The sequence below is a fragment of the Lagopus leucura genome, unplaced genomic scaffold (assembly GCF_019238085.1).
Source record: "Lagopus leucura isolate 7727_CA_CO unplaced genomic scaffold, USGS_WTPT01 Super-Scaffold_100027, whole genome shotgun sequence".
NCBI classification, from domain to species: Eukaryota; Metazoa; Chordata; class Aves; order Galliformes; family Phasianidae; genus Lagopus; species Lagopus leucura.
Genome location: NW_024962278.1, coordinates 2,225,444 through 2,253,384, shown reverse-complemented (window position 1 = coordinate 2,253,384; position 27,941 = coordinate 2,225,444). Strand labels below are relative to the sequence as shown.

General features: G+C 39.2%; 1 protein-coding gene across 3 annotated transcripts in view; it reads right to left on the bottom strand.

Moving 5' to 3' along the window:
- The window catches only part of SLIT3 (slit guidance ligand 3), a 472,709-nt gene that overhangs the window by 388,500 nt on the left and 56,268 nt on the right, over positions 1-27,941 (bottom strand). The window lies entirely within an intron of this gene.

Sequence of the window (27,941 nt, the reverse complement as noted above, 5' to 3'; positions counted from 1 at the left end):
CCTTTGGAGAATCCAATACAGTACCTAATCCTTAAAAACTGTAAGTATGTAGAAGTTAATGAGTTTGATATAATTTCTTTAAAGAAAATTTGTCACATATTTCAGATAACTCTATAGTTTTGAATTCATCCACCAGTTCTAACACAGAAAGAATTCCTATGGCAAACATCACAAACATGCAAATCTTGAAAAGCATACTCTGAACTCCAGATAGTAGACAAACTCTTCTTCCAGTTCTGCTATGTCTCTGATACAGAGGCAAGACCACTCAGTGGTCTATATTCAGTATATTCGTTGTAATTATTTGTTATTCATCTTTTTTATTTGGATGATATCCGTGGAGCTTTTGGAGAGGGTCCAGAGGAAGGCCCCAAGGATGATCAGAGGGCTGGAGCACCTCTCCTATGCAGAGAGGCTAAGGGAACTGAAGGCTCCAGGGAGACCTGACAGCGATGTTCCAATACTTAAAGGGAGCTTATAAACAAGAGAGAAAGCAACTTCTTATGTGTGAAGATAGCGACAAGATTAGTTTAGTTTTCAACTAAAATAGAGGAGATTTAGATTAGATGTCAAGGAGAAGTTTTTCACTAAGACGGTGGTGAGAAGCTGGCATAAATTGCCAGAACAGCTCTGGATGTGCTGGTCCTGGAGGTGTTCAAGGCCCAATTCGATGGGGCCCTGCGCAGCCTGACCTAGAGACTGAACCAGAAGTTGGCAACCCTGCCTGGGACATGGAGTTTGGAACTGATGATCATAGAAATTTCCTCAAAACCAGGCCATTCTATGATTCTGTCAAAAAGTGTACGTATCATGGCAAGAAAGCTTAACTATCGTGCACTGTGTAATAGTTTAAGAGATGCCAAGGGAAATCTCAGAACTGCTTGTGTGTTAAAAGAGCAATTGATTTTAGGATAGACTTATTCTCAGACTGTCAGTACATTGATGGCCAAGTGTTTCTTAGGTTTCACCATCCCTAAAATGGAGTAGAAATACAAAAAGGGCACCGTATTTCTGCACTCTGTTGACTTACTGTTTCCAGTTACTCTTCCCTTTTCTCTCCTCCTCTGAGAAATAAAGTTTTCATAGAAGTTTTAGTTAGTCATAAAGATCAGAAAAAAATACCCTTTTGAAGCACTCCCCCCCACACCCCTAAGGCTGTATTTGAATAGTTTTTTTACTGATGTAGGTAGTTACATTCAACTAAGCTGCTGAACAGAGTTTGTAGTTGGCAAAATTCACATCCAAGAGTTTCACAATGTTTGCAAGAATTTGCAGTGTTTACAAGAAGTCATGAACACTGAATTTCCATTCAGTTTACAACTTCATCAAGAATGATAATTTTTCATTGTTAATTGCATGGCTCTCTGAAAATGCATGCATCCGCTCTTGTTTGTTTCCAAAGACTTCTATTGAACTTGAAAAACAAACCAGTGCACAGATTCTTAAAGGTATTCAGAAATTGCAGCATCCATAACTGGAACAGATGAGATGAAAAAATGTTAGTTAAGTGCAGCATGGGGCTCAGATGAGAGAGTCATGCAGAAATTATTTTTTGTTTTCTTTTGTTGTTTCAGTTGTTTTTATTTTTAATCTTGTTTTGTTTTCTAAAATTGATTGCAGTAAACAAAACAGGTTAAGACTGGTCACTTCCAAGTCCCTTCTGACCTATTCCAGTGATTATTGAGAACAGCCTTATTTCAAAAAGGATGGGAATAACATAATCCAAGTCACTCCTTCATCATTTTCTCCTTCTATTTTTGCTTCCTTGTACTTTTATGAATAATCTACAGACAAGTGGAAAAAACCCTCACTACTGTTTTTGTTCACTCCATTAGAATTTAAATTTCCAAGATACCAAATGACAGCATTATATTCATAGTTCTCTGAGCAAAGAAAAGGCAGTTTGTAATTACAACTAATCATGCTCAAGTGCAGAATTTCACTTAATTTAACAAGCAGTTGAGCAACAGTTGGAAACCTGGAAATGGCTTAGATTCTGAATGGCAGAGAGCTGGAACTTCCATGACACAGAAAGAAATGTCATTATGCAATTTGCAGCCGTAAGAAAGCATCACTTCTACATATCTAAACTTCCTCTATTCTATGCTATGTTTCTGAGGGGGGATACCTGAAAATCTGAGTCCATACCTTAGAGACCTCAAGTATGCAGCCATAACTTACAATTTTGCAAAAGCATGACTTGATTTAGCCATAAGGATGAAGGCTAGAACCGGCTCCTGTAGTACAAGGTAGTTTCAGTAAGAACTCTATCAAGCAGCAAAAAAAAATAATAATAAAAATAAAATAAAAGGACTGTATTAACAGAGGATAATATTTGTGAAACATAAAGGAAAAAGTAGAAAGTCTGTCTCATTGACAGTCAAATTGCCATTACAGGGGGAATTTCAGCTGTGACCTATTATTCATGGGTTTGTCCCAGTTAGAGTCAGTTCATGAATTTCACTGATAACTTGTATGAAAGGAAGATTTTTCACTATGGCAGAACGGACTCCAAAATCTTCTGGAATATCTGAAAATTCATCTTCTGACTGCATTTATGAAATTTTCTAATGATTGCAGTTGCAGAAACAAAGACAAGTGGCTTCACATACGTAAGATTTTACAATGTAAAAATTAGCAGTTACTCACAATTCAGACCTGTCTCACAATTTAGATATATATTATATATATTTTATATATATATATATATATATATTTATTTATTTATTTATTTTTTTAAAGCAAACAGTAAATTCAAGGGGGAAAAAAACCATAACATTAAACACAGTTTGCTGAAGCAGTTATACACTAGAAATTGTTCTTCCTGCTCCAGCGATTTATCCAAGGGCAAGGAAGCTTATACATCAAGAACTAATGTAAATTGAACATAATCAACTGAAGTGGTTAGCTTTCATTTCATCTTGTGTGAGGTTACACAGAAAGGTCCCAATCTCCTTAATGGGACTCGGGAGCATAGCTAAGTACACTTGCAACTAAAACTCTGGCTAGAAGCTAATGTAGCAACAAAGAGCAAAGTGAATGCCTTCACCAAAAAATAAACACAGAATCAGGAAGAAAAAAGGCCCAGAGGAACTAGTTGCTAATTACAGTAAATTAAACAATGAATAATGAAAAAATGAGGAATTCACCAATAAGACTAAACTTGCCTACATTTGTGCAGGTAATACAAGTTTTGAAGATACAAAGGAACCCAAAAGCCTGTCACAGTTAAACACACCACATGTTTGTAACTGCAATCAGAAACAAACAAGCAGAGCAATTTTTCCATGCCACCAGCTCCATCCCCTCTACATTTTCATTCTGTTTGTTAGAGGATTTAGAATCTTCTTCAACTTTGAACATCAGAAGTCACATCCAGCATCATCTCTGTTTGCTGAGGAGTAAAACTGACAATATTAAGCTGCTGAGCACTCTGACAGTTCTGGTAAACGATTGAACAACATGGCAATTAAAAAAAAGGGTTTTTTTTTGTTTTTTTTTGTTTGTTTGTTTGTTTGTTTTGCTTTTGTTTTTTTACTACCACAATACCTGCAAAAGCCCCAAACAAGAAGCAGGAGAAATCTTCCATAGCAAAAAGAGATCTAAGTATTTAGATAACTGCACCTGCTGCTGACAGCCAAACAGCTCCATAGTTGTAGAAAGTACCTATTTTTAAGCCAAGAATATTTAGCTTAGCAGGTATCATTTCACTAACTCTTTTCAACTAATTTCCTGTTTACAGTTTACATCTTAGTAAATTCAGATCTATTGCATTTGTTACTTATCTATTCCAAATTCTCTTATTTCTCCTATTTGAAACAAGATTTCTAATGTGCCTGCATGCTGTGCCTAAGCTGTGGCATATTGCTGATCAGCCACCAGTGTTAGCAAAGGTGTTCAGACAAACATCAGGCCAACTTCACCAGTGCCAGGTCAGATTTCACAACTATTCTTTTTCCCCATCTCCTCCAAAATGTGTAGAGAAGGGACAAAGCACATCCTGACCTTAAGCAGGCTGCAGCACAGCACAATACAAAGATGGGTGCCACATAACCTTTCAAACAAATTCCTTTTTTACATGTGAAAGATTTGCATCAGAAGGTGGCAGAAGTTGGAGCTTTTGCACAGGAAAGGAAGGCACAGAATAAGAGCTACCAAGAAGTCGCCTGGGCACGACTGTTTTTCTGCTCTCTATTATCAGTAAAAGTTTATGCATCTTCACACACAAAATAATTACATTTAATCAAACGATTCTGCCCTAAGGTTATAATTATCATTGATTCACTCTGAACTGCTAAATTAGTAGTCCTGTAATGAGGCAGTTATTCAATTAGAAATTGTCAATCTGTAGACAAAGGTAAGGCTAACTTTGCAGTTAGAAGGAATCGGTTTTTAACTTAAGTTTGTATTTCACAAGAAAGGTCTGCAAAACATTTATTCTTCTAAATTCTCAGGTATAGGCAAATATAACAGAGGGTTACCTGCCTAAGTACATACAAGAAAACTGTTTGGGTTATACAGTCAACTGAATTTAAGAAAAAAAAAGAAAAAAGAAAAAAGGAAATACATAAATTTCCAACATCAAGCATTCAGAATATTTCCATGGCACAGCTCCATGTCTCCAGTCACCTCTCAGGAATGGTCATTAACACTGTTCTCCACACTACCCCTGGATGCCACCGTTCCACACTCATCTCTGCGTTTCTTTGCTGGCTTTGAACACTGGCCATTTTTCTGCATAATTGTAAGCATTTGTTTAACCCTTAGTAGGACAAGATAATTCATCCCCGCTGCTCAGCTGCAAAGGAGAGCTGACAAAGGAGGAGGAAAGATTTTCATTGCCTATAAGCACTTGCAGGAATATTTTTATTTCACACAAGTGGTGTAGTTCTAATGGAATTCTTACCATTCAGCACAAATAAAATCACAAAATGGATTAGCTATTTTTAAAAAGGGCATGTATACTAAAAAGCAAAATGGAAGAGCCACTACCGACCACAGACAAAACTGGTTCTTATCCATCCCTCTGATACTTCAGCAAACAAGAGAGAAGATGAAGAACTAGGCTTTAAAGTCTGTCTGCTTTTGGGGGATAAAGAAAAACAAAGAGCTCTATGCTCTTCCCTATTTAAAGATGGACTGAAATCCTTCTACATCTCACCATCACTGATAGCATAAATCCATCCTGAGGTAAAGCCAATGAGCAGTCCTCTGACTACAATGACTAAGCATAACAGAACTGTCAGCTCACCTCCTTTTTAAGCTTTTTATTTTACTCCTCCTTTTTTTTTTTTTTTTTTTTTTTTACTCCTTTTTATGGTGTTTTTGTTTGTTTGTTTGTTGGTTGGTTTTTGGTTTTTTTTTTAGCAAGCTAATAGTTTATTCTATCAGTGCAGTCTGCATCTAAAACTGCAGTGATTCCCAACGTAGCCTTCTGCTGGATGCAGTTACATTAAAAAAATCTTATTTGTAAAGTCAGACTAAGCAAGTAACATTCTATATAGAATTGGTTCAACATAGATCTATAATATTTTCTGTATAATTAATATGTTCTGCACATACAAAGGAAAATGGTAAGGTCACGGACTACTTAAAAATTAAGCAGTGAAAATGAAAGCTGCACACTCTCCAAAAGCCAGGGGTGAGATACTATAGAACAAACGTCGCCATGAGACCACTGTAAGCTGCCTGCACAAGGTCAAAATACTATGGTCTGTGTGATGTGGATGCATGTACAACATGCTTGACTCAAAAAGCCAGCCCAACCTGAAATAGCGTATCTATATACCTGAAATAGCATTTCTATATGTTAGTATTGAAAGCATAATTGTAGTAATGTTTTTAAACCAGGCATGCTTGTTTCTTATATTATTAAACCTATCTTCTATTGCTCTTGTACTGTATGCACTGCATCGCAAGAAATGTACTGGGATAAACATGAATTGATTTTCAAAGCATAAAATCTTTCAAATAGATCAACATAAGAGGTAATGGGTTACATCAATAAAATCAAATTGAGACTTAATAGATACACTGGAGTAATTCCCAACACTTAATCAACAATCTTATTAAAAATGTATTGCAAATGTTTCTTACATAAAGCAGATCATCTTATGGGATTTAATATTATTCTATTCAGTTCTCTGCAAATGTTTATTATCATAACAAGTTTCCTGCTTCTCTGAAAACAAGACTAAAACCTTAAGTACTTCTCACTATGAGATTTAAGTAATGCCCTACACATCAAAGGTAAACACAAATTTATCCCACTGAGAATTCCTACCTGGAATAATCCAGTTCACTTCACTCTCTATGCCAAGTGCCACTCATTCTTTAATTCACATGAATATTTTCTACGTTCAGGTTATGTCTTGACGTAAAAGCTGCAGACTTCTCTTATTTCAACATTCTCAGCCCTCGTTTTGAGGAGAGTTAATTGCCAGAGAGAAAACTACTTTGGACTTTGTGGGGAGAGCTGAGAGCCATCTGAGTGCTAAGTTCTCCTGCTCTTGTCTGTCAGATTCTTACCATTGGCTCTCCCCATGTGCTGGCTGCACTTGGCTGGAGCTTGGATTTGCCAACCTGCACTGTTCTGCTGCAGTGACAAGGCAGAAACCACAGCCAGCAACTCAGACAAGTGCGCCCTACAGAATAAGGTGCAAAACAAGAAACAGCAAACAAACCAGTCCCAAAAAAAGTCAAGAAGAGGTTAAAACAATTAAGGGTATGAAAAAATCTTCTCAGTGCATCCCATTTAACTCTCTGGCTAACAAGGTGTCCAGCACTTTAGAAGAGCGTAATGGTGCAAACTACAACCATGGTCACTATTAATTGGGTCTCCATGCTCATTCCGCAGTGCTGAGATGAGTTCTGCTCCTCTGATCTCAATACAAAGGCGACGCTAGCCTCCTTCCAAATTTTAAGTTCCTTCTGAGATATTGTTGGTTTGTGGTTTGGTGGTTTCTCTCTTAGGGTGGCATGGGGGTGGGTGGAATATTTTTCTTTTCATCTTCACTGTTTATGCATTTCCTTAAAGCCGTACATGCAAAAAAGTTCCCATGGCTTGTAGCAGCTACTATAGAAAATTATCTTTAGCACACTATATGTGGAAGTAGATAATGAAATGCAACAATGTGCTTTACATATTTCCAGAAATGCAGATGAGAAATTCTGAGTATTTGAATGAATGCACCATAGAAGTGCAGGATTTCCATGATGAGCACCAACAGACAGACAACGAGTCTGATGAGAAGACAGCCTGGGAAGTGCTGCATGGCACAACTGCAGTTACACCAAGGTTACTATGCTGAAGTAAGACCGTGCTTAAGCAGAAGCAGATTTTTCTTATTTTTAAAGTGGTACACTCTGTTTTCCATAGTTCCAGTTCTGAGCCCAGCAGGCAGTTTCACTAAAGTTGCAATTTATAGCCTATCTCCTGTGAACCAGTCCCTCCTTCTCTTTTTCAACTTATCATTGGTTTCAAACCATGTATTTTCATATCAAATAGTTCCTTAAGCACACCTCTCCCTCCAGCAGCTGAATTTCAGTAATCTCATTTCTTTGAAGACACTAATCTGGAATTTCAGACTCACCGTAAGAAGGCAGCCAATAGTTAAAACACACATGCTTTGCTGTTAGAAAAACATGATCCGATCTCAGGCAATACAAGCTTTGCCCGTCAGGATTTAAGACAATTATTTACAGAAACATTTGCTAGAACATCAGCTTCTACACTTCCACTGTGTTGGTTGCCAAAAGACAGACCACACAGATCACAAAATGCAATTGGACAGAGTTTAATAACTGCTACGTTTTGACAGAGACAATAACTTACTGTATTCATGCACTTGCTTTATGAATTGCCTTGTGCTACTAAACTCTTGCCAAAGACATGTCTGCTGCATATATTGTCTCATTCCTCCTAAATACCTTCAGGGATCCCAGGAATCGAGTCATCTTCAAAACATGCACATGAGTATTTTACATATGGAGATCTTCAAATACAGAAGATTTCCTACCCTATTCTTTGCACAACTTTCAGCAGTTGTGCATTTCCTTTTCTCATCCGAGTTGATGACAGGGTATATTACCAGTTTCTCCAGGCACAGAAATACCCTAAATAGCTCTCTTGTACTATTCACCCCGCTATTATGGACCTAACTCTTCTTCCAACGCGAGCTCAAAATATTTCACATGCAGTCTTACATGAAAACAATATAATTAAAAACATACTTCAAAGTCACTGTGTGTGCCAATCATCATGGTATTCATACATTTAAATTATAAATGTCTTGCACACATCTGAGTATTTTTATGCTTTCATCTTAAGAATGCAGAAAACTTGAAGCTATTACTATATATTTCCAGGCAGCTCTGTTAGCTCCCCACCATTTGAAGGCTGCCCTGCAGTTTCTACCTCTTCTTCCCTCACCTCTCAAACACTTGCCAGAAGCACGAGCACATTTTGTCACTTGATTATTCAGGAACTTACTCTTCACTGCAGTATAGTACTGTCTTATCCTCTGACTGCAGAATCATGTGGCTAAAGGTTCTTGTGGTGACCTCTTAATCCCTCCACTAAGATGTTAAGATATCTTCTGAAGCATCTTTCAGATCCTGCTGCATACCTGTCTGTGCAAGCACAGTCCACATTGGAGAACACTGCTGTCAACACAGATCTGCATATTGAACTTAACAACTCTGTTTACCCTTCAGGAATGATACATGCCCAAGTCCAAGTAAGGGAAAGTCTCCAAATCAGGGACTCAGCAGCTGTTGGTCATCAGAAAATACTTCTTAGTTTAAAGAAAAACACTAGGAAACAGATATTTTTCAAGAGAAAACACATACGTATCTCAGCCTCTAACAAACCTACCTTGGCTGCACTAGTATTATGCTGCTGCCTATTTCATCCTAACCCTGCAAAAACATTAAGCGAAAATCAACACAGACTCAGAATATTTTTTATATACTAGTTACACTTTCACAGGTTTGTTTCCTTTAAGCAACTCAAGTGCACAGCATAAACTTTTCAAGTGTGTCCTCTCGCACAGCACTCCCTGCTTCACTACAGCTCTCAGCTGCTCAGCGCTCTCTTCTTGAGCAGTGGGGCTGGGCAAACAATCTCAGACCTTCTGCAGCAAATACCAAACTCAGTGTCTCGAGCTGTTTATGATCCTGCTGCTCCTCGCTGTTCTGTACAGAGGAGAGGGGAATGACATCTGTCTGCACGAAAGCTCCAAGATTTAGACAGTGCTTTTCACAGAATTCTGCAAAACTCTGCTAATTCTCCTGAAATGTTAAACTGTGAATGCTCTGCAATTAACAAAAGAATTGGCTGGAGAGATTAATTCATACAATCAGATTAGAACAGTAAAACAACTGCTGATACATAAACTGCAAGGACTCATTGCTAGGTTATGTTTCCTGTAACTTTCACGTCAGTGAAGCACAAGGAACTGTATTTACCAAAATACGAATGCTGAAATGTGAAAAACCAAAGATCCACTGGAAATGCCATTATTACGTGAGAGGAAGGAGCGAGAAATAAATAAAAAGGAGTCCAACCAAAAGCAAATAAATCTCAGCACTATGTAGGGCCCACAGCTCAGGCTCTTAGGGTGCAGTTCGATGATTGCCCTTTCAGTGACAGCTCTGGCTCAGCCAGCACCATCGTTTCAGCAGCCCTTGCCTTGCTGTGATGGCAGAAGTTGTCATGACCTGCCCGTATTTGAATAGGAACAAGATTGTAAGACTTAAGAGTAGCTTAAGTAACCCATGTGAAAAGACATATTTCATTTCTTGAATTTCTTTTTCACTCCAATCAGTTCCATCTGGTTGCCATGCCGAGGAACAAGTTCCATTATCAGATACTGGCATCTCAGTCAGCACACAGCCACTAAGACCAAGCCAGCATGTAACATGCCAGGCTCAGTGGTAGCGAGGGCACAGAAAGGGTCACTCAGTCTCACATCGCAGGCTGCAAGGAGTGCCCATTAAGCTACAGCGCTGCTCCCCTGGGGACGGCTTAACAGAGAGCACCCACACATCTTTCTTCACAGAAGTGACCCAGAAAGGCCTAACTCAGGCTGTGGGCTCTGATGGAGAAATAAGCTAGTGCAATTAATCTAACCTACAGTCTGTTCCCAGAGAAATTCAGAAGCACCAGAGAAATGGGGTGAGGACTAAATGGATGGCTTTGACTGCGGCAAGGACCTGGCCACAGCCACCACCTTCCTGCCCAAGTGACACAGCCTCACTCCACCCGTGCCTCTGCAGAAGAGCTGTGCCAAGGCACACAGCCCTGTGGTTTGAGAAGCAACCGCAGAAGAGTAAAACAAAATGCTTCTATTTACTTAACTAATGTGAATGAATAAAGAGGTTTGACTTGGAAAACTTTTGCTTGAGTGCACTCACAAATCACACCCACAGCAGGTCTGACCAATATAGCCGGTATTTACAACAGCTTACTTCACACCAGGAAAAAAAAAAATCATTAAAAAACAAGGCATTTTAGTGTACTGAGACTAGATTTCCATTTTGCTTTCACCTATAATTATAACCAGTGTCCTTGCAAAACGCCCTTCGATATTTGACCAAAATTAAAAGTTAACATACTTTCCTCTGTCTTCTCAATACGCCACATCGTTTCTTCCACTTCACAATTCAGAACAAAAACAATCTGAAACCAAACTGGAATCACACATAAAACATTCCTTTGCTGAGGGTAAGTCTTATACAACAGGAGTCAAAGCAGATTCATGGGAGAATTCTTTTAATCTGAAGAAAAAGGAGCTGAGTAGAGACTGATTTTTCGTATTTTCTCAATGTCAGTATTGCTATATAAGTTATTCCAGCCCACCTCTATCCCTAGATATTGTTTGGGATGTGTAGACACACAGCATTGGCATGCTTGATATAAAAAAAGGAATGTGACAAAAGCCAAAACCAAAGTATGGCAACAATTTGATAGCCCAGCAGTGTTTTGCCCTCCTGAACCCTGGCAACAACCCAGAGGATTTGCACTCCACTGCTAATCACAAGTCTGGCTGTGGCCATTTCCCATAACATTGCTGAAATTCTCCAGAACTTGCCCTCTCAGCTTTGCTAGCCAAGCCATACTGAAACTATTTGCTGTGTCCTTGGGCTGTCAGTCACAGCTGCCCTGCCCCAGCCTCCTGGCCAGGCTGCAGCCCTCCCACACTTCCCACTGACCCACAATGAGAGCTAAATGCTCCCTCGGGAAAGCAGCTCCTTCTGCAGAGCTGCTTTTCTCAAAGCAGAAGTAGCAGGTGCTCCTTCCTGACACACTTTAAAAGCAAATCATACACTTAATATTGAAGCTTAAATGTGCAAAATATACTCTTGGTTCATGCACATAAATAATAATTTGCAATCTATTTCTCAAGTTAACAGACCAAAGGCTGCTTCTATGCAGCATGCTGGCTGCTCCAGGTCAGCCACTCCCTCTGGCAATGTATGGTAATAGCTTTGGGTGATCTGATCCCCCCTGCTGTATCAGGAACTATGGCTAAGACAATCCAGTTTCTGATCTGTACATTAGTTTCTATTGCACTTTAAGAAGTGGACAGAGTTACTAGTTCTGAAGAAAATCACAATTAAATTTAATGTTGCTTAGATCTTTCATTCAGGTTTGACCAGTTCCCTGCATTTAACCAATAATTTCCCCAGCTTCCAAGGCACAGCACAGCTAAGCCCTCTGCTTCCTGTCTATAGAGTATTTAATGCTGTTTAAAATTAGGATTTACAACTGATGAAAAACGTCTGAACTTCAAGAACAGGAGTGATACAAATTTAATCTTCTAAAATTACTTATTTCTTACTTATTTTCCAAAAATTTAAGATAATTCAAAAAGCATTCATTAAAAATTCCAAGCATCTCAACAGCTGGCTATTTACCTTTGCTACAATAATCCTAAAGTGAATGGGAACTTCATCATAATGCTTTATTGGAAACTACACCAGCGTGCGTGTATATACATATATATATACACACGTGTATATATGGACACACACATACATACACACACACAGTTTTTAAGAGCAGCTCTGTATCAGCACAGCATAGAATGTCAGTGATGGAAACAGCCATAAAGAGCCAGGAAAACACACATGTGCGAAGGCACCAAACAAAGATGTATGAGCGTTTAAAAATAAAGAAGTAAATATAACTGACCAACTCTTAGCACCAGCACCATCCAACTCTGAGATACTGCACAGGTAGCGCTCAATTAATAATGTCCTCCAGTTCTTCAAACACAAGCAGCTCACACAGAGCGCCTGCTTCAGCAGCTAAAAGCTCCTATCACAACACGGAGTCCCCCTTAGATCATTCAAAAATCTCTGTCCTCTGTGCCTACTAATTTTTATTTGTCAATGCGACTTGAAAAACGTGTGCGAGCTGCCAGATGTCACTGGTAGATTCTGAAGAAATAGATTTTCCACATAAGATTTGTGTTTTCACGAGCTGTGATATAGTGCAGTTAGAAATGTTGAGCAGAACAACGTGCAGATTTACAGCAGATGGACTGTGCAGACACCTAAATCAAATTCAGTGCAAGGACAGGTAATCTAATATGCAAATAGAAATGTGCATCTGCAAAACAGGAACATTAAGTCCAAGTTGCTCTTCATAGCTAAGGATATTTACAACATGGATTCTATCTGTGTCGTGCAAAACAACAACATAAGGAATTATTTGTCTTGACTTTTATTTGCTGGAAGTGTCCTTGTTAAACATTCCAAACTATGTTAGCACTGAGTGCTATTTTTGACTTCAGGTGGTTAAGAAATGCATGCTTTCATATTAGTTGACAGTGTGACCTGCAAGCACAGGGCTGCAGTAAATCAGCAGGCACGATCCAGACCAGCAACCCACACTACAGGGAGCTGCCTATGCAGAAATCCAGCAGGGCTGGCTCCTGCTGGCTATTGGATAGCTTGAATATTGGAATAAAATCTGTGCCAGAAGATCCTCCTGTGACTGTCCCTCCCAGGCTGCCAGACAGAACAGGGATCACTCAACCTCCCACTCTTTCCTCCTCTCATATTTTTATGGCTAGCTACCACAAGTGAAGTAAAAGCAGCCAATTAGCCTATACCTGCATAAAATCACGAGGGGAAATCCAAAAAACAACTTCAATTCCCAGAAGTAGTCTCTAAGCATATTTTTATTAAGTGATGATAGCTGACAATATGTTACAAATACATTTCCCATCCTTTTATTCACACACTGAAAAACTCCAGGGATAAGTGAAAGAAATAAAGGCAATGCACCTCAAAGACAGTTTCTGTATTTTCCCTTTGGAAGCATAAAATCCATGACCCTGCAATGCAGGTAAATGACCTCCTTTCTCGATGGCACTGAAATGTGGTATTTTTAGTAAGAATCATAGCTCTGTAATTAAAACTGAGATGCACACATTCGCAAAAAGAGTTGCTTGATAGATCAAAGTAACAAATAATTTAAGAATTAAATAGAAGCAGTTGCTCTCTGAAAATATTTAATATAAAATTAATATTGACTCAAGTTTCTAAAATAACCAAAACCATTCCTTTTCAATAGTTAGCAGTCCATGTAAGGAAAAAAAAGTTCTCTGACTTTTAATGTTCCTGTTAAGGACATGGATTAAATCCTGTAACAGGGAGACACAAAAAGTAAAAATTTGCTAAATAACTACTCTATTTTTTAGGCCTACTCTATTTTTTTTTTTTTTTTTCTCAAAGGCACTTTGCGTGTATGCCCGTAAGAAAAGCAGAATAACAAAGCCTCCAACCAACCACCTCGAACAATAACCACTTGTCTTTGGTGGGAGGGAGCAAATCCACAAATGGAATCTATTTTTTTTTCTTATTTAAAAAAAAAAAAAAAGACAAAAAAACACAATCAAAAAACAAAACAAAACACCACTGTGTAACACTATTATCAACACTGTGCTCCTCCTAAATCCAAATCAATAATTCCAGCCACTGTGAAGAAAACCAGCTCTATGCCAGCTGAAAGCAGGACAGCCAGGAAAGCTCACTGTGGGTCCTGGGAGCCAGCTCACAGCCATAGCCCTGCAGTACAGGCCATAGCACAGGGCTCCAGATGACATCTTTGTGGGGATCTCATCATTTTTCATTTTGAACAAGGCAGGAAAACTTGGATCAGCCAGAAGAAAAGAAAAAAACCCAACTGGAAGCATCCTTCCCCGTAGGAGGCTCTCTGCCAACCCCACTATGAAAGGGAAACATTACTGCATTTTCTAGGACCAACCCAGAATCACCCATACACATATGCTACATAATAATCCTCACACACCTACCAGCCAGGTCATTCCATGCTTAAAAGATGGTTTGAAGCTTAGAAGAATCAGGTTGCACTGGGGAAATGGACGCAGTTATCAACTCTAACCTACAGGGAGATGGTACAGTGCAGAACACACAAACAGTTCACACCAAGGTGCTTCTACCTCTGAAAAGGATACTAAAATAAACCTTACAAGCAGATCCGAACAGCACAATTTGGAGCAAAAGACAGCTAAAAAAAGAAACTCTTTACCAAAAGCTCTTCTAACTTCATTAACTTTCAAATTTTGAGGGAGTTGAGAATCCTCAGCTCACACTCACACAAGATGCTGGTTATAAGCACAACCTTACGCACAGTATCTTCCAGCACCCACCAAAATCCTCTCTGCTACACTCAATCTTTAATTTGGAATAATAAGAAACAAAAGAAAAAAGGGAAAAGTGTACAATCTAGTAACCCATCCACAACAACTGTCAAATCTCAAACCAGCTAAACATTCCCATAATGTAACACTACATACGGCAAGTAACGTACATTGGTTGTTCTGAAAGTAATGCCTTCTATGTATTTCCATGGAAACTGAAACAAAAACACAATCATGCTATTTTTTCACATAGTTACCACCATTAGCTGTGTTCACCAGCAACAAACAAGAGCCTGCATGCTGCACTTGTACACATCTGCACACGCAGAGGTGACCCACAGTCAGCACTGGTGAAACACCTCACCAGCACCTCATTGTGCTCACAGCCACTGTTTGGTTTCCACAAATGCTCAGCAAATGTTGATGAATGCCAATGGGTGCCATTTTTTCTATACAGAGGAATTCCATCCCTTTGCTTCATACGTGCTTTCATGTCAGATGCCGTTGTGTCAGCCTGCCCCTCTGCTGCCATCTGTCACAGGGCAATGTGTAATGGGAAACTGAAGGGAAGGTTCAGCCCCACTACCATCTCACCAACAATTACCTCTGATGTCATGGGCCAACAAGATAAAATAGGAGGCATTACTTTCAGAGCAGCCCTTGTATTAACCCACATGATAGCTCAGGTGATAGCGGATCTGTGGAGGTCACCTGTTTCAATTTTCCACTCACAGCACAACCAGCTTCCAAGCCAGACATGGCCACTAACAGACAGGAAGAAATCCAGAACAGTCTGTCTACAGGGAAATAAAAGGGACAAATGACCTTGACAACATAATACTAGATAAGAAACCTTAAAAATCAGATGTCAGTTGGAAAAAAAGACCCAACCTAATAATGGCTGATCCAAGACAAGCCATGACCTCTATGTCTACAACTAATCCCCACACAGTCTGTTCAGGTGAAAGCAGCTGAAATGGGTGAAAGTTTCCCTGACAAGCATCTGTTGACTAATTCAAACCATGCAGTTTGATGTTACACATCAGTGTCAGTGCTACCCAACTCCACAGAAATTCAGCACAGACACCAGTATCTTTAGCATCCCTAGCCCTTCTCCAGCATTTAACATTCACTGGTAATTAAAGAAGCTTGTTTTATGCGTGAGTATCCGAAACTTCAACTACAACATCCAAAGAAGAAAACAAGCTCATGATTATTTATTTTTAACCTTAAAGTCTGACATCAGTCTCAAAGCCTGTCACACATCACTGCATCCCACAGACCAATATAGTGACAGATTCTTGGTACATGCACTTAAAGCACAAAGAAATTGGATCCTCTCATTGAGCAGGGGCCACAACAAATTGCAGCTGTGAGAGAGTGAGGTAAACTCTCATTTTGAACATGCAGCAATGCCATTTGGAAAAAGGAGTAAAAAGTAGCATATATATATATATATATATATATATATATATACACACACATACATACATATATATCTCCAGTCAAGCAACTGAAATCCTAGTTTTTAAGACAAAATAGTGAAAATTCTGAGACCAAGAAACTTTTTTTTTTTTTTTTTTTTTTAAAGCAACTTCACCACCAACTGGGGCAAGTGCCTGCATTCCTCAAACTGTTTGCTGTCATGTCAGGAAAAAAACACCAACGTTATTGCTGCAATCCCTCCAGAGCTTGTAATTACTGATGATGATGAAGTAAACTAAATCAAAACCAAGCAGACTAACTGTGCAATGCTAATCTAACTCAATTACATACATAACTAATAGTAATGGAAATACAGTACCAAGAAGTTCCCATAATGTAGCTAACAGAATGAACAACACAAAACACGCATAGAGCTCCAGTAGATAACTTGTGATGTTACTGGCTAATGCAGCACTATTTTATTCAGGTGAGGATGTGCTACCACATCCTCTCGATAAACCCAGTAAAATGCATAGCTAGATTTATATGTCTTATGGCAGCCACTCTTATAATGCTGCTATTTCAAGTTTTGGCAGCAATAAAAACAAGCACCACAGCAGAAGAAATATCACGCCTCTAGAGCAAAGGCAGGCAAGTCAAGCAAAGTACCTCCTACTGACCAACAAGTGACCAGAACAAAAATGATTAAGAATCAGACACTAATACAGCCGCCAGTTCTGAAGAAAAAGCACCAGCAACTAGCAGAAACTAAGCACAATACTAAGTTAGCTCTGCTCCCAGTAAGGGAATGTAAAGTACAGGAATAATCGAGAAATAATTGAGAAAGTGTGGAACATGAAAGCGCATATACAAATTAATCCAGGAAAAAAATCAAAACTCTCACATACGTTTACTAGTCGTATGCATGCTAAATGTAGAAAAATCGCTTTCAGTCTGCAAGACTGATAATGTTCCAGTGGACTTAGCAGTCCCTCTGCACTTCCAGAAGTACAGAAAGCACGTTGCAGCAGGACTGGCACAGTGATTTTATCAGAACTAATGCAATAAACCATTTGCCTTACACAATGGTGAGACAGGATGCAAGATTATTTTCTTCACAAGAGAAACTAACTGTAAAAGGATAACTTTTGTATACCATCGTATTGATTGACTTGCTTTTCAACATTTTCCACACACAGAGTTCAGTAACTATCATGGCATCTCGCACATAAACCACTCAGAACTTAACACCTGCACACAACAATAAGGATTAAATAATTTAATACCAGCTGGTTCCTGAAAAAATACTTTAGTGGATGTGTTCCCAAACAGCCTATCAGTACATTAGTCACAACCCATCATATTTGAAAGTCCATGGCAGTCTGGTGAAGTTCCCGCTGACTGGAAAAGGGGAAACATAACTTCCATTTTCAAGAAGGAAAAAAAAGAAGATCCAGAGAACTACAGGCCAGTCAGTCTCAACTCTGTGCCTGGCAAGGTCATGGGGCAGGTCCTCTTGCAGGCCCTACCAAGGCACACAGAAAATAAAGATGAGGTGGCTGGTGGTAACCAACATGGCTTCATCAAGGGCAAGTCACTCCTGACAAACTTAGAGGACTTCTACGATGGAATTACAGCATCTGTGGATAAAGGAAGAGCAACTGACATCACCTACCTGTCCCACACACCTTTGTTGCCACTCACTGGATAAGGAATTGTCTGGATGGTCACACTCAGAGAGTAGCAGTCAACAGAAGAATGTTCAAGTAGAGACTGGTGACAAGTGGCATTCCTCAGGGATTGATGCTATTTAACCCATTTTTGTAGGCGACATGGTCAGTGGGATTGAGTTTCTCCCTCAGCAAGTTTGCAGATGACACCAAGCTGAGTGGTGCAGCTGACATGCTAGAGGGAAGGGATGCCATCCAAAGGGACCTTGACAAGATTGAGATGAGTCCATACCAACCTCACGAAGCTCAACAAGGCCAAGTGCAAAGTCTTGCACATGGGTCAAGGCATCCCCAAGCAGAAATACAGGTTGGAGAGAGAATGGCTTGAGAGGAGCCCAAAGGAGAAAGATTTGGGTGTGTCAGTTGATGGAAGGCTCAAAAAGAGCTGGCAATGTGCACTTGTAGCCCAGAAGGCCGACTGTATCCTGAGTTACATCAAGAGAAGAAACACCAGCAGGTCAAGGGAGGTGATTCTGCCTCCCTGCTCTCATGAGACCCCACCTGGAGTACTGCATCCAGTTCTGGGGCCCTCAACTTAAGTGGGTCCAAAGGCAGGCTGCAATCAGAGGGATCACCCCTACAAGTACAGGCTGAGGGAGCTGGGGCTCTTCAGCCTGGAGAAGAGAAGACTCTGGGGCAATCTTATAGTGGCTGCCCAGTACCTGAAGGGTGCCTACAGAAAAGCTAGGAAAGGACTTTTTATAAAGGCATGAAGCGACAGGATGAGAGGAAATGGCTTTAAACTGGAAGATGGTAGATTTAGACTAGGTATTAGGAAGAAATTCTGTACAGTGAGGGTAGTAAGATACTGGAACAGGCTGTCTGGAGGTTCTGGATTCCCCCTCCCTGGAGGCATTCCAGACCAGGCTGGATGGGGATTTCAACAACCTGGTCTAGAGGGAGGTGTTCCTGCCTATAGCAGGGGTTTGGAACTAGATGATCTTGAGGGTCCTTTCCAAACCATACATTCATCCATACAATTCTATGATTCTATGAAGTTAAGCAAAGGAAAAGACAAGTATTTAATTCCAAATATGCTTCATACAATTCCTGAATGGTATTTGCATTTTTATTGCAGGAAATCTCAAACTTCAACAGTGGAATTACTGTATATTTGAATTAGGCCTTTAAGCTCCAAAGCATTATGTAAGAAAAAACATGCTAAAACCAGCTCTTAGAATCTTTTAACACACTGTCATGAGCCTCCGTTTCCAGTATGTTACACAGTGCTAAGAAAGAAGAGCTGCTCAAAGGCACACCCTGTATCACATCCTCCTCTTAGTCATAAGACTAAGAAGATAATAAACCTCCCTTGCTGATCTATTTCTGTAACAGCGCAACATTTCATGACTTGCAAGAGCAGCAACTCCTTAAAAAATAAAATCTAAATAACTTGTGCAAGTTTACAATGTAGGCTGCAATCGTGAAACCACCTCACTTAGTCTAGATGAAATCCCTCCAGATCAGCTTCAGGTTGACCCCTTTGAAAGGCAGGGTTGCACAGACACATGCTTCAGGCCGAAATCCTACTACTTCTCTCAGCTGAAGGAGATTTGAATTAGAATGAAATCCTGGATCACTCATGATTGTATTTCAATAGGAATCACAGAGCATTTACAAGATATAGCAGTATTCATTTTGCTGACTTTTTTGTCTGAAACATTTGAAATAGACATGGCCTATAACCCCATGAAACATACTGAAAAATTCCAGAAAGCCTGAGAGCAGCTTCCCATTGTACACATTACAGCTTTCAAGAATAAAACAGAATAAGAATTAAAACAAGGCAGCGTTTGGTTTGTGTCATTTTGCCCACAATAACATTTACACACAGAGCACTCTGAAGTCACCATAAATCTCTGCAGGTAAAGTTGAGTTCTGCTGCTGTCTAAAAGCAAACAAGAGACTGAAGTACCAGAAAGCCACTGATGGAAAAAGGCTTTCACTTTTGAAGTCATAGATTAAAATCCAGACCCCTGAGCAGCAGAAGTTATTCCTCTCGTACCCTGGCAGCGACTGAGTTGCCTACTACTATCCATATGAACACCAAAAGCAGCACTTATTTTTTGCAAGGTATTTCCAGAGTATTTTCAAGGACTTTTATAAAACATGGAATTTAATCTCATCTTTAAGCTCAGGATGACAGCCTATTGTGGAAAGCAATGGAAGTATTTGCATTATCTTTACTAGATTTTTCCTGTTAAGCAGATGAGATGTCTGTGCTTCAGGCCACTAATTCATTCGTACAGTCACTTCATTTAAGGAAAAAACAGCCTCAAACACAAAAAGGATGTCAAACATTCCTATCACCTGTTAACCAACAAAGCTGTATCTGTTCTCTACTTTCACCTAGTTGCAAGATTGAAAATTTACAAGGGAATTTGCAAGTGCTCATTTTAACTATGGCCAGGAACCTCAAGTAGTTCTGGACCTTTCACTAAGCCAAGCATTCAGCAAAATGTTTTTCAGCTGCTCTCAATGCTCAGCCAAGGAGGAAGGTTCAAAAGAAATTCACATAGGAATTAACTAAAAAGCATGTTTTTAAACAAAAGCAATATCCATACAGCAATAAATTATGAACAAGTACACCATGATACGCTGATGTTTGCAGACTAGCTGTGATGCAGAGACCAAAACGGCATGTTAATAAAGCAAATGAAGTGAATCTGACACACCATACTCCTTCCAGCAGGCAGTCAGACCAACATGGCCAGTCAGCTTCCGTAAAGAAGGAGCCTACAGACCACTGTAGGTCACATTACCTACAGAAATAATACATTCACAGATGTAATCTATCTATTCTTTGGCCATACTGCAACCCACCAGGCTATTCAACCCTCTGAATTTAGCAAAGCAGCCCACTGCTTTAATGCACGCCCCCACTCCGCAGAGGTTACTGTAAGGAATGCTTCCCCAAACACACCTTTACTATGAAGCAATGCAGAGGAATCACACTACCTCAACTGAGCAATGCTTGAATTGTGCTAACAAAAGCAAAAGACTGAAGTTCTGAAGTCAAACACAAGAAAATGGAAAGCCAGAAATACCCACCCACAGTTATCGTATTTCATGAGTTCTGTAATAGCTTTTAATGACTCAACTTCTTGTTATGATTGCTCTCACGTGATTGTGTTTTGCCTCCAGTTTTAGGTTTTCTACTCTAAATGCAGAAGTTGAAGCCTGTTAATAAAGGTGCATTTCAGACTGGCAGAGCATACACCATCACCTTCACAAACCATGCCTCCAGCCATCCAGCCGATGAATAACCATGGCAATCTGACAAAGCTGTTTTCCTATAGTCGCATAACAGCAGCAAAATGGCCTGTCCCACCAACAGCTGTTGAAAGGAACTTGAATTCCATCTATCATCTTCAAGTGAGATTACTGCAAGTCAATGCTCTTCACATCACTTGTAAAAGGGCCTTGAAGATGTAGTTCTCAGCTGAGCAAGATACAGAAATCACAAACAGCCCATTTTGCAGCTCATGCAGGATACTCGCCAGGACAACTCTATGCACTTGGTGTCCCTACAAAGCCTTAGAAGTAATGGAACTTACTTCCTGCATTGCTAACATTGTGGTCTCTAGCACTTGACAAGAAAACTATATTCTGAGAAAGGTACACTAAACAAGGAAGTGGAATAACATCATAAAAGAAGAAGGTAAGGCTGTCAGAGAGATTTATTGCTGCAGAAATTGCAAGAGATACAAAGAGCACAATAAGGCTATTTGATAAAGCAAATTCTCTGCTGTGAAACTATTTTTCAACAGTCACCACCATTAGCAATGTGCTTTTGCCAGCAATTAACACCCATCACCTCATTGTGCCTTTATTCACCAGTGTGTCTCCATAAAGCTCAGCAAGTGTCAATGCATGTTAGTCAACACCATTTTTTCCACATGGAAGAATTCAATTCCATCCCTTTGCTTCAGAAGCACTTCCATGTCAGACCCCATTGCATCAGCCTGCCCCTCTTCTGCCATCTCTTACACGGCAACACACTGTAATGGAATACTGGAGGGATAGCACAGCCTCTACTGTCCTCCCACCAACATCCTGATTTCGTGAACCAACAAGATAAAAATAGGCCAATGAATGCTTTCATGTGGGATTTCATAAAAACGTAATGCTCACTTTCTTCCACCCAAGTCAGGAAGACACTTGGGCACACCCTTTCTTCTACAACTTCCCTTCTGAGACATTCAATTCCACCTTTCTACACAGCCCCAGAATAAATAAGCAGTTACTCAGTGTCAGAAATGGTTGAAACCAGGAATTGCACGCTACTGCAAAAGTCAACTGTTCCTTCTGGAAGAGAAAACCACCTGTAAGTTTCTTCAGCTTATCAACACAACAGTTCTGCAATTTTTTTTTCTTTTAATGTACGCTATAAGCAAGGAATACAAATGTTCTCTAGAAGAAAAATATCATTAGATTGCAGAAGTTCTGAAAAGCCATATTTTTCTATACATCTCCAGGAAGCAAGGTCAGAAGGTTGAGGGAGGGGATCCTGTCCCTCTGCTCTGCAGTGGTGAGACTTCACTGGAGCGCTGTCTAGATATGGGGTCATGGCACAGGAGAGATGTGGACCTGCTGGAGTGCATCCTCCAGAGGAGGACCACAAAAACTGTCTTTGGGATGGAACACCTCTCCTAGAGGAGAGGATAAGAGCTGGGGCTTTGCAGCATGGAGAAGAGAAGGTGGAGAGACCTCTAGCATCCTGGTCAGTATGTAGAGGAGCTGTGAGAAGGAAAGGTCAGACTCTTTAGCAGGATGTGTGGTGTGGTTTCAAACTAAAGAGGAGACATTTAGATTGAATGTAAGGAAGAAGTTTCTACAATAAGAGCAGTGAGGCCCCGGGACGGGTTGCCCAGGGAGATGGTAGATGTCCCATCCCTGGAGACACTCAAGTCAGGCTGGATGGGGCTCTGAGCACCTCATCTGGTGTAGGTTCATTGCAGGGGAGCTGGAAAGACAACCTTTAAGGGTCTCTTCCAATTCAAAAGATTCTATGATATTCCTCATTATTCTGGAGATAAGAAACATTTCTGATGGGATTAATACCTAATTGAATAATGTAACTACATAATGAATTTTACTGACATAAGAGTAGGAAGAATTTTAAGAAACATTATAATCTATTTATAATAGTAAATAGCACTGACAATGTGAACCTCCTTTGCTGAGCTTAGAAGGTTCACAAGGCTAATCTCAGTGTTAGAAAAATATACAAAGCATTCTCCAGTTTAGGACTATGTTAATTAGACAGTAACGGCACAATCTTATTTAATATATGATCTCTCAGACTTATAATGTGCTTTTAGAGAGTGCTTCTAAGTACATCTAGAAAAATGGACGCCGAGGAACAGGATAAGGCTACCATATCAGTAAGTGGCAAATTAATCTTTTAACCAATTGAGAGGTCCCCTGAATTCTTGGGCTGAACACAAACCAAAATACTACATCTGTTTTATAAAAGCAAGGAAAAACACATTACTCATCTAAAATCCTTTGCCATAAACCACTTGCTCGCACAAATTGACAATATACATCTTCTTAGAAAAAAGTTATCACTAAAACAACTTTCCCAGAGAGCACTCTTTCTACTCCAACTATGCTCACCAACTATGCTTCCCATAGGAGGGAAAACAAGGTTTTTGGTCAGTATAATTTTAAATAATCGATTTTATAGAGGGTGAAGAGCCGCAATGAGGATGAAGCCTTTTGATGTTTTCATTTTTCAAATGTTTTCATTTGTTTTCTTCTCTCCCTCACTATTTTTTTTTTTTTTTTTTCAAATTAAAAAAAAAAAAACACACCAAAAGTAGCCTTTTGCACTAATTTAGACAGGAAAAAATCCACCGATGTCCAATAAAAAACTGATTTGTCTATATACTAAAACAGCCTGCTAGATACATTACTTGCAACTCGAGCCAAAAGGAAGATATAAAATGACTTCAGCTTGATAAATGGTGTAAATGCATTCCAGCTATCTGCAGCAAAGATCTCTGACCTAATGCACATCATTCTCAAACCAGAAACACACCCCAGAGACCAGCAAACACTTACTGTAATTATTTACTGTCTTCTCAAAAGACCCATTGCAATTTATATACAGTAAAACTACAGTTATTGTATGTGGAAAAACCACAAAAAAACACGCTGTTGTAGCCTGAGCTATTTTGTCATGGCAACACCATCACTCAACCTGATATAAAAGCTGAATTGTCGGGATCCTGCTTTAATATGAAATGGTAATGGAGCTGTAAGTCAGAGATCCATCAGATCTCCTTCTGAAAAGAGAACAGAAACAAAAATAAACACTAAGGAGATTTAGCAACTGGTCCCTTTTCCAAACACGGCTTCTGAAGACATCCATTAAAGAAAAGATTCTGAATTTGATCAGACAACACGATTCCGTGATTCCATGCTCACAGCTTGCTGAGGGTCAGGCTGGAAAGGAGGGTTTAGAAGCGATAGTTCTAAAAGGTCATGATCAAGTCTTGCACAAATCGAACACACGAAGCTTGTAGCAACAGTGAAGATCTGAACTGCAAGAGGGCTCAAGGGAAAGCAGAATTCAGTAAAATCTAATCCACACCTGCCCAGTTCAAACCAGAAGATGCTGACTTATCTGAGCTAACTTCTGATTCCAGGCACATCGTGCAATAGGATGACAGCTCTGCACAGTGAACCTAGAAGTACACTATTTATCAAGGTTAGCTCCCTGAGTAAGGCAGGAGCTACAAAGTTCCAGCTACTCTTACCAGGGATTACCTGATGAAGCTACCTGGACATAACCAAATATACACAGTGCACAAACACTAAAATCAAAGAATCACGTGATTTTGTTTTTAAAAAGAGATGGACAATATTGATGTATAAAAATATAATTTAAAGTTAATATGATAAACAATGAGTTTGCATAGGCGGTCAGCATCCAGTAATTTTGACATTAAAATTGCTTTTCTATACACACATGCACAGAACAATACGTGTTTCCCACTTGGCCTGGTAGGGTGCGTGCGTGCTTTCTTGCTTCTAAGTTCCCTTTAAAAACAAGTCAAAGAGACGCTGAATATTTGCTGACACTTTTCCAGTTATCAAAATCCCAGTTACTTATTTGACTTCTTACAGTGATAGGTACACCATATTAGTTATTTATCTCATAATAAACTAGGAAACTCACTATTCAAACACACACACACACACACACACACACACACACAACTATGTTTATTAACTTCATAAACAAATTTGATGCTTTATTTTAATATCAGAAAATAATAACCTGATGATCAAAGCCTCTTTATAGAACTGTTGCATTACATACTTTGGTTTTCAATACTTCTTTGCCACATTTAATCACTTCTATAATTGTAATTCTTGCTTTTTCCCCCTCAATGGCTCAATATGAGTAAACAGTATCTAAAGCTATACAATTTTTTCTCCATTTCTGGAAATATCAAAAGTGCCTTTCCATTATTCAGATTTCTCATTAAAAACACCTGCAATTTGAGTTATTAGATACTGAATTATTTATCCTAGATAAAACAATTAAGAAACTTAAAACCTAGGAAGTCAAAGCAACAGAGCAACGTCAGGCACTTCCACTAGAGAGTTCAACAAAGGGTTCATTCACCAGCTACCTTAAAACTCTTATCTAAGCTAGAGCAAATAAAATCTACAAGTCTCAGAGCCACGCTTTCTTGAATAAAAGGCTTAAAAGTTTATGAGAAATTAATTTTGTGAGATGTCTCATATTCCATCTATGGTTTATCCCCATACGTAAACACACTTTTCTGCCTTCTCATGTCCACTAATTGTGACAACAAAGCCTAGGCAACACTGTAAAAGATGGAAGGATATCGTGTATGTTGGAACTCTGGGACAAAGTTGTAGAAAAATACCAAAGGTACCCGAAGTGCAGAGATTAATTTAGAAGCCTTCTACGTCAGTATCTACTTCCTTACTCAAATTTTATTAGCTATCATAAAGACAACATCTCAGTGACAATGCACAGTGACCTCAGTGTACTCCAGTGACAAATGAAGAAACGAACAGTGCCAAATGGACAGCTGTCCTAAACTACATGAAGCGTGTGCTTGCAGAAGAAAAGAGTATCCAGACAGATTTCTACCCCAGTCTTTCAAGCGTATCACTGACAGGAAAACAGCGATCTGTAATTCTATTTCCAGCAGCAACAAGACTGAAGATACTCCGTTGATACAAAACTGCATGAAGGTAGATTTAAACTAGACATTAGGAAGAAGTTCTTTATTGTGGGGATGGTGGCACACTGAAACCTGTTGCCCAGAGAGGCTGTGGATGCCCCCTCCCAGGAGGCATTTCAGGCCAGGCTGGATGGAGCTGTGAGCAGCCTGGTCTAGAGGGAGGCGTCCCTGCCTGTAGCAGGGGGTGGAACTCGATCGTCTCCATTCCAACTCAAATCATTCTATGATCCTAGCTGTATAGTTCCCACAATGTCCAAGTATATACACATATGTACATCTGTCCAAAACCCATTCCAGTAAGTAGCAAATCACTCATTCTTTTTTCATGAACGAAAAACATACAATCCAACTGCATTTGGAATCAACCATTCAATTTACTAAGATCTATTTTACTTAAAGGTATTCGTTATATTTGAACTCTTGTATCTTCAAAAGAAAAAGCAGATTTCTACTCACAAACACTGCAACAGCAATCCATCCTAAACACTATTAAAGGGCAACAAGACTTTGAACGAACAGCAGTGAACAAAGGCAAGTGTTGCAAAAGCATCCATTGGGAAGCATTACAGAATACAGCACTCATATTAATAATCGTATTTTACGCATTTTTATTACAATCTTTTAAATTGTAATTCAATTGCAAAATTACTCTTGCTTTTAAAGACTATAATGTATCATGATTATACAATCTAATAAAAAATACACTCTGGTATTGGAAAAGGTGAATTACTTTCACATAGATTTTTTTGTGCAAAACTCCCTAAGACAGAACAATACAAGTGATCAACAACCAACTTCCCTTTGAAACGACATGACCAAGAAGTTTTTCAACCCTATAATAGTCATATTACTCACAGATGAAGTTGCAGCATGCTCAATAGGAATTCATATTAGTGGATATGTGTAAGCTCTAATTCTTTTTTTGTTGTTTTATTTTAAACTTTAAAGCATCACCATCACTTCAAGAAATCTCCATGAAGCAAGTTTTTTATGAAATATATACAACCAGCATCTTCTGGAGAGCTGATAATGGTATCTACAAGTATGTACCAGCTCATGCTTTACACTCAAAATTAGTTTAAATATAGAGAATTTTAGAAATAAGCAAAGACCATTAGGAAATAAAACTAAATTATTCATTCTTAGCAAATCCATTAGGCAAATATTTTCCAGTGCACTTAAAAAGTAGGAAAAAGTTTAATTATTCAAAAATCCAAATTTTGAGACCAAAGAACAGCTTTAGCTTGTAATTTTTTCATTTATTCTCTCCACAAGAATGTGGTTCACTTGCATGTACAGTAACTTTCTCAAGTTCTGACACCAAAAAAGTTCATTAGAGAAATTCTCCAAATCTGAGCCAGTACCTGTCACTGCACAGTGCTGCTCAACTTGTCTGCTTTCAAACTTTTAGCAAAGAGACATGCTTTAAGTATTCAACTGATTTCAAAAATCATCTTCATCATCACCACGTTTTACATTTCCACAGAGAAAAAGTGTACCATATTGCCTCAATGGTTTGCTCACGTTCTGAAGGTATTAGAATGCATCCACATGGACGCAGCAATTTTTCAGCCACCCTACAGTAGCTTTTCAATGTCAATAGCCAAATCCTAGACCTTACAAACATGTTTCATAAACAAATGAGCCTAAAACAGAAGTTTTAAAATGTAACTCATTCTTCAGAAAAACAGATTGGATCATAAGCTGGCTTCTTAAATCCTGGCAAAATTTATTTCAAACAGCTTTTGACTACTGCTTTCAAAAGGTAGATTATCCTTCTCTTGCTAGTAACAGTGCAGGCACCTCCTCATCCATCTGATTTCTATACACTCTTCCTTTTCCTCTAACAGGTGACTGTATTAACATTTCCCTTTTCC